This window comes from Colias eurytheme, chromosome 19, assembly GCF_061535395.1.
Source record: "Colias eurytheme isolate Ceu_HAF_F1 chromosome 19, ilColEury1 Martin Lab GWU primary, whole genome shotgun sequence".
NCBI classification, from domain to species: Eukaryota; Metazoa; Arthropoda; class Insecta; order Lepidoptera; family Pieridae; genus Colias; species Colias eurytheme.
In genome coordinates this window covers 1,965,817-1,974,781 of record NC_142998.1, presented here as the reverse complement: position 1 = coordinate 1,974,781, position 8,965 = coordinate 1,965,817, and positions in this window count along the sequence as shown.

Genomic DNA, 8,965 nt, shown 5'->3' with positions numbered 1-8,965 from the left:
ATGCTTTCTGAAGCGGTGGTAAATGTTAAAAATATGTTATGACGATTCAAAAGTGCTTCTATAAGAAATCTAATTGAATAAATAAATGTTTGAGTTTGTTTAATTACATAGTACCACCATTTCAACAAACTCAAAACATAAACTCAAACATTCATTTATTCAATTAGACTACTATTTAGTAGCACTTTCGAATCGTCATTACATAGTATTTTAACATTTACCACCGATTCGGAAAGCAGTATCTATGGAGAAGAATCGGCAAGAAACTCCATAGTTGCTCTTTTAAATAATGTCAATAAATTTACATAATATGTAACTTATATCTACCTAACTACATAATATGCCAAAGAACTGTCCTGTGGTTTTTACGCGACAACCCTCCATGGGTCTTTATCGTCCATATATTCCTGAATACTGTAGTACGCTCTCTGAACTAGTACATTTTTTATGTAAGTTTTAAATTTAGTACTACTAAACTCTTTAATATTATGAGGAATTCTATTGTATAAGCGTATACCTTGACCCATAAATGAATTTTTAACTTTAGCTAATCGGAAAAATGGCATTTCAATTCTATTCTTGTTCCTTGTGCCATAATCGTGTCTATCTCCTACTCTTGTGTGTAAGTCAGAGCTTTTGTGTACATGCAAAATATTATTAAATATATACTGTGATGGTACAGTAAGGATACCAGTATTCTTAAAATGATCTCTTAGTGAGTCCCGAGCACGTAAATTATATATAGAGCGAATGGCTCTTTTCTGTAAGATAAATATAGTTTCTATATCTGCAGCCCTGCCCCACAGTAGAATTCCATAGGACATAATGCTATGAAAGTAGCTGAAATAAACCAATCTGGCCGTATCTTCATCGGTGAGATGCCTTATTTTTCGGACTGCATATGCAGCAGAACTGAGCTTACCTGCAGCGGTGTTGACATGGGCTCCCCACTGTAGTTTCTCGTCCAATGTTAACCCTAGAAATACAGTAGACTCAGTAGGATGCAATACCTCCCCGTTCAAGGTAATATCTCTGTTCAACTTTTTTACATTAGGAAGTAAAAATTCAACACAAGTGGTTTTTTTGGCATTTAATAATAAATTATTGGCAGTAAACCATTCAGATATGTGTAAAAGAGCACTGTTCACTTCGTCAACATTTGGGTCATGCCTATCCACATTAAAAATTAATGAGGTATCATCTGCAAACAGAACTATTTCACACCTATCCTGCAAATAATAGGGAAGATCATTGATATATACCAAGAACAAGAAGGGACCTAAAATTGACCCCTGTGGAACACCAATGTTAATTGACGCACCGCTAGAACGTTCTCCATTAACAACTACGAGTCCAGTCCAGTCCTCGAAGTAGACTCTTAAAATAAATAAATAAATATTATAGGACATTATTACACAAATCGACCTAGTCCCACAGTAAGCTCAATTAAGGCTTGTGTTGTGGGTACTAGGCGACTATAAATAATTTTTTTAGTAATGTAAGTAGTTGTTAAGTGTGTGTAACTTGTGGCAATAAATATTTTTTCATTCATTCATTTTTCATTCATTTCATTCATTCATTTCAAATATAATATTTAATAAATACTTACCTACCTATAGATAATAACACCCAGACCCAAGAACAAATAATTGAGTTCATCACACAAATATTTGCCCTGACCGGGGATCGAACCCGGGACCGTCGGCTCAGTAGGCAGTTACTTGACCACTGCGCCAACCGCGTCGTCAAATATAATATTAATTAGATGCACTAAACACTTCACTTTAAAATAAACTATCAATTAAACTGTCACCTAAAAATTAAACCATCTAGTTAATTGTGAATAAATAGCGCTGCAAATGTTGAAACACTTTTACTTTTATTAGTCTGTTTAAGGGGAATTGTCGTAAAATTTTACCTTTATTCCTGGAGTTTCAAAGAGCTTTGAGACGCGATCAATTTGTGTTGTTTTTTTTTAAGCGCAAACTGGATTTTATAATTACAAGCGTTAAGAGTATTTCTATGTTCGAAAACTTTAAATGGGGCTTATTGGTCAACTTTTTTGTGATAAAACAAAATTAGGGAAATCACATATAATATGTTGTTCATGTATTCGTAGTGCATAGTGCTATTAATTATAAAATATATTTAAAGAGAACGTCAGAAAGGAAACGTTGATAAAAATAATATCGTTTAGAACCTTAATTTATTTTTATTATTTTTTCTTGGTTTATACGATAATTTTATGGAGAACGTTCCTCAGAATTTAGTCAAGTAATACAATGATGTAATAGAATTGGCATTCCGACTAACGTAGAATTGCTAAAACGATTATTTTAGCTACGAAGTTTTGATTTTGACAAGTTCGTGAGAGGAGTCAAAACTCAACGGTTCGTGTCCACAGCTTTTGAAAACGATAATAATCATCGAGTTTTGACCATCCATTTGTCAAAATTTAACGGAAAAGGATACGTTTTGAATATTATTATATATATATATATATATATATACTAACTTTCCGCGCGGCTTTGCCGACTTTGTAGACTTAACATTTAATAGACTAAACTAAATTGATTTATTTAAGACACTGTACCTATACTTTTAATTAGGTTTCGAAATATCGTTTTACAATTATTCTATGTTCAGTTAAAAAGCCTGCCAACAAACATACAATTTTCTTCTCAATCTATACTAATATTATAAAGCTGAAGAATTTGTTTGTTTGTTTGAACGCGCTAATCTCGGGAACTACTGGTCCGATTTGAAAAATTATTTCGGTGTTAGATAGCTCATTTATCGAGGAAGGCTATAGGCTATATATTATCATCACGCTACGACCAACAGGAGTGGAGCCAAGGGGGTGAAACCGCGCGGAGCAGCTAGTCGAAGATATACGTCAGTAATTTTTCTATAGTATAGTAGATAAATGCAAAAGTAGTATTATATAAATTTAACAATAAATTCTACTAGTTACATCTTTTTAACTTCCAAATACACTATTTAACTCGTTAATTTCCAACTAAATATTGTTTAAACACAAAACTAGTGTTTTCATTTAATGTAAGTTAAAGAGAAATGCGGAACACGACAAATGTGAAAAGATAAATGTTCTTTTATTATGAAAATACGGTCTGAGTTTGTTGGTTAGAAATATAAATGGAGCAATTGTATGTGAATGGTGTTAGAGTTAACCACAATTCGGGGCATTAATTGTTTCCTTATTAATTTTAAATTATAGCATACTAGCGATCCGCCCCGCCCCAATAAAAGGCCTATATGTTCTTTCGAGGGTCTAAAGATTTTCTGTGCCAAATTTCATCAAAATCGGTCCAGTAGTTTATGCGTGAAAACCATACATACATACATACATACAAACCTTTCCTCTTTATAATATTAGTATAGATTATAGTGTTAGGATTTAGGAAACTGAAATATTTAATGTAGCTACAGCAATGATTAATTTCCCTTGTTTTGGATAAAGTAGTAAGTAGCTAGTAATAATATGAATTATTACATACTACTATAACTAATTATTATTATTCATAGAAAAAAAATCCGCAAAAGCTATAAAATACATCACCAGAAAAAATATTGTCTATATTTTATTTATACTCCTTAAAATTCCCTTTCCTCATCTATCACAATCCTATGAAATTCCCGTTCCGTTTAACAAATGGACTCGGCTCGCTAAAAAACACCAACACCGTTTCCCTTAATCTCGCCTTAAATGACAAAACACGATCGCCTAATTCGCGCCAACGCGAGACAAATGGCGGCATTATTGTTACAAATGACTACCAGCTTCCTAACCAGGATTAGTAAATGCGAGCGTGACAATGGATTTTTGCTATTGTAGCGTTTTTAGGGAATTCCCGCAGTGAGATATGCGTTCATTGTTAGCTCGAGCGCAGATTATACTGGCTCGAGTAAACTCGTGGTTCGCGGGTAGTGTACCTAATGTCAAAATATGAGGTAATCTAGAATATAATCTACTTATATGTATATACTAGCTTTCCGCCCGCGGCTTCGCCCGCGTTTTCAAAGAAAAACCCATTCCCGTAGGCTTTCCGGGATAAAACCTATCCTATGTCCTTTCTCGGGAATCAAATAATCTCTATAACGAATTTCATGCAAATTGGTTCAGTAGTTAAGGCGTGATTGAGTAACAGACAGACAGACAGAGTTACTTTCGCATTTATAATATTAGTATGGATATATGTAGTGACATAGATTACAGAACAAAGTCATCCGCCGCGTCTATATTATGTACGCGAGTTTCATTGTACTTTTACTAATTGAGGAAAGCTCTTTACCAATCAGGGTTGCCGGACGAGTTTGCTTTCGAGCAATAAGGCTGCAAACTAAATAAAAAAATTGTGGTTCTCAAGGAAGGCTTAGGAATACTAATTATAATTTGTTAAATTTTAGAGAAAGGCGGAATGCTAGTAATTACTCTTTACTAAACAATCAGCTCTTTCGTGAAAGAGTAACAGACATCCATCTTCACTTAATATAAACTTTTACTTTAATATTCTATATACTCCCCATAGTTATCAGGTAAATAAAATATTCTTCTCAAACTCAATATCTACACATAACCTAAATTTAGAATTCTTGTTAAAATATTGGCTGACATCCTAACACTAGTTCCAACGAGATCTGAATATCTAAGGCGACATCTTTGTCCACAAAGCAAAGAAAACTATTCTTTTAAAATCAAAGTCAAAATGTTAGCACACAAATTCACAAATTTTCTTTGTTTTTTAACACATTCATTGCATTTTTAAATGATCGTAATAATTAGGTTAACATTAATGTTAAGAAAATCAGAAATATAAATTTATCATTACTGATGAATCTAAAATCAATTAGTAATTTCATGTTATCGCATTTCTGCATTCCACAGAAAAAAAAATACCAGAATAAAATTTAATATTTTTGAAATTCCCTTAACGACTGTCATCACCGGGGCCAAAACCTTTGTAATTTCAAAGTTATGAATGGTTTTAAACTTTTGAATAGACTGCGTTTTCTCTTTGATTTACTGGACAAATTTAAGCGGTAAGGAAAAGTTTGAAAAATTAAACTATTTAATTGGGGATAAATTTGAGCGATAAAATATTTTATAGCTATCGAAATCTTAGGAACGTGATCGAATATTCATTTTGAATGGAATAAATGCAATGTAAGGAATATAATGTGTAAATTTTATTTTCACATGGTATATTATTAAATATTAAGTTAACTCGCTTAAAAAGTTAATAAATTGGTCATATTAAAAGTAATATAAATATTTTGTCTCACTACTTTATTTATGTATCTAGTAAAAAGGTATTTAAAGTTACAATTCTAACAACTTACTTATTCACAGATGATTAACTATATAAAAACCATTTTAGTAGTTGTGTAGCACTGTACTTCTTAAAATGATGGCTCTACCACTAGGAAATTTAAGAAGATAGTGATAATACTTCAGACAAAAAACAAGATCAAAATTCAAAACTAACAACAAAATATCTATAATATTTACAGTATAGAAGACCTTTTAATTCTATTCACTCCCTTCATTATTTCAAAACATCCAATAATATTACTCCACTACACTCTACACAGTTTTTAAAACATATGTAACTATCCAATGCGCAATCAACACACGCATCTATCAACTGTTCTCTACCTAGTCAGCAATGCAAACAAAACATGTTCACAAGATAAACTTCGCGATTCTTTCTATAATTAATTAACCGCAAACCTGAAAGAAGATCGGCAAAGTTTAAACAAAGCGGAGTTTGTTCGAAAGTTTCCTTAAGGTGCGTTTTCCGGTTTATTTTAGATAGATTATTTTAATTTGTGCATTTTGATCATTAAAATGTACTGTATGATGTATTTATGTAATCTTTATATATATAAAAATGAATCGCAAAATGTGTTGGTAAGCGCATAACTCGAGAACGGCTGAACCGATTTCGATAATTATTTTTTTATTCCTTAAAGTACGAGGATGGTTCTTATGTAGAGAAAACGTAAACATGTACCACGGGCGAAGCCGGGGTGGACCGCTAGTTAATAATAAATAAAGAACGTAGTTGTGTAAAGGCAATTGTTATCAAGTCAAACTTATGCAATTTTCACATATTTATTCAGTTATAAAAAGTAGCAGAGCTACGTAAAGTATTATAACCAACAATTTATTATAATACTAGGTTTCCGCCCGCGGCTTCGCCCGCGCAGTCAAAGAAAAACCCGCATAGTTCCCGTTCCCGTGGGATTTCCGGAATTGCGTCATTTTCCCGGGATAAAAAGTAGCCTATGTCCTTTCTCGGGTATCAAAATATCTCCATATCAAATTTCATGAAAATTGGTTCAGTAGTTTAGGCGTGATTGAGTAACAGACAGACAGACAGAGTTACTTTCGCATTTATAATATTAGTATGGATAACCATACTGACAGCGATTTGACACACTGCAAAACCAATTAAACCATGCAGGGCGATAATTTAATAAAAGATAAAAATATATTAATTATTGTAATGTAATAGATGTCATCTCACCCCATATTACATGATAGAAAATAATTGAGAGAAAGAAAATGCAAGCTAAATAAAATATTAATAGTTTTCTCCGCGTGTATTATTGAACCAGTACCTACATACATATATATACACATTTTTTTGTACTAAGTATAGTAATTATTATTCTCAATTTTTAAACAGAACTTCTCCTTAAGTTATCTGACGCTATTTGAAGCCATTAATCAAGACAGGCCGACGTTCATGACTTACCTTAATTACTAGAAAAACATAATAAATTATAACGCAGTGTCGCCTGTCTGGGATGGTATTTATCATTTTATTATTAAAATACTGCACATGAAGGGAACGGTTCAAGGTCGGAAGGGAGTTTAGATTTTGTTTTCGTCACATTTTGTTAACATGAAAAAAATTGTGAAGTTTAGGCAGATATAACTCAATAGTTTTTGTAAAAGAGCAAGAGAATGTCTCCTGATTTTCAGTGCCAGAACAGTTTTTTTTCTCTACAAGGAATCGAAGCTATCGATAGTACAATAACACGTTGACCAATAATACTGTACTAATGGGGCGCTAATTTTTTCATAGTCATTTTAATATTAACGATTCCCTTTTAGCGACATCATCACTCAGACATTTAAAGCTAATTAACCTCTTAAGCTAAAATCCATCAAACTGCACAGCATTGCAAAGAAATATACTTACATTTAATATTCTGAAAAAAAAAACATGACAACCACGAAAAGATGGGTTTCTCAATAACCTACTTTAATAACATCACCATAAGATACTAATCCGAATTGTCATTGATATATCCTAACTGCCAATGTAGACCAGCCCCTTGGTGATTCATAGCGCAGTTCTACCACATAAACTCAACTGGAGTAGATCCAGAATTCGACGATTATAAAATCTATAAAGCGTTTCCAAGTTTGTTTGCCTCCAGCTATTTGGAAGCCTCTCTGTTAGGCTGGTTGTGACCGCGCGTTTATTTAGTTTTAATTAACGTATGGTAATACAAGATCTACGAATAAATTTAAAACGTTACAACTAAAGTAAGTATATTATCGGTAACTAAAACTTCAGAAAATACAATAAAGGGAAAGTGTTATTTTGTACCATTTTTTTAAGTAAAAAATATGAAAAATATGTTTTGACAATATGTTGCCCTCGCAATTGAATATAAATACTTATGCAGAAAAATATTTTAGTTCTTATTACACCTCAATTCAATTTGCACAAATAAAGCGAACCATAAAATGAAAAAATATTTTATGGTGAAAGGTGAAAATTTTAAAAGAAATCGTCACATTATACTGATTTCCGAAGCAGTGATAATTAACTTATTTCTGTATTTTTCTAACCTTTTCTTGTCTAGTAACTAGTCGAATAGATAAATGTTAAAGTTGAAAAAGTGGCGATACAACCGCTCGTGTATATCCAGCCTTAGCAAACTTTACGTAACTGAGGCTTTTCGCGCATTCCACTGCCAAAATACCGCTACTAGGTCAGTTAAATATATCGTATCGCTATATTCCCTAACACTGTTAACCGTTTAGTTTTACAGGTTCTAAAAAAAATTCTAGTCGTCCATTAAATAAAACTAGTTAATGGTAATTGTATTGCCTAAGCAATTTTCCATTTTAAAGGGACAATAACTGTTATATCAACTATATCTAATAAAAAATTTATAACTTAGAAATAACTATGTTAATTATTAAACAATGTATTCACTGAATAAGTCGTTTTTAAACTCCCTAAAACATAGTTGAACGACTGTGCCGCGCGGACGAACCCGCGTGCTCACTTACGTTTATAATAATACTAGCTAAAAAACCCGGCTTCGCCCGGGAGTTGATATGAGATGACGTGGTAGAGTCGAAGTAAAAAAATAAACAATGACGTAAAAAGTAAAAAAAAAGTTTATTGAAAACGTTTTCTCATTATTTACAATACTTGTTTATAAACAACATTTTTCATTTTATTGTCCGGAGTATAATATATACATAAATTTTTCGGATTTCCTACTCTTGAGCAAGCTACATATAGCGGACCGTGAGAGAAGCAGGATTCTTTGAGGTTAATGCCACAACATTATTTTAAAGTTTGCCCTTGCGCTTTGTTAATTGTAAAACTAAAGGCTAATTTTATTGGAAACTGCAGTCTTTTAAATTGAAATGGCAATTCCGAAGAGATCAGAGGTATTCTAGGTATAAATACTGTCTGTCCTTTGGTCTTTCCAGAAATAAGTTCAGCTTCAATGATATTATTCGATAGCTGTTTTACGATCATTCTAGTTCCATTACATAATTTTGGGGAGTTGAGATTTCTGAGTAGTATGACGACGAAGGCAGTGTAATGGCATTCCTGGTACTTGTAAAGAGTTTAGAAATTCAGTGGGGAAGTTTTTCGCTGTTCAAATTAAACTAACTCTGGTG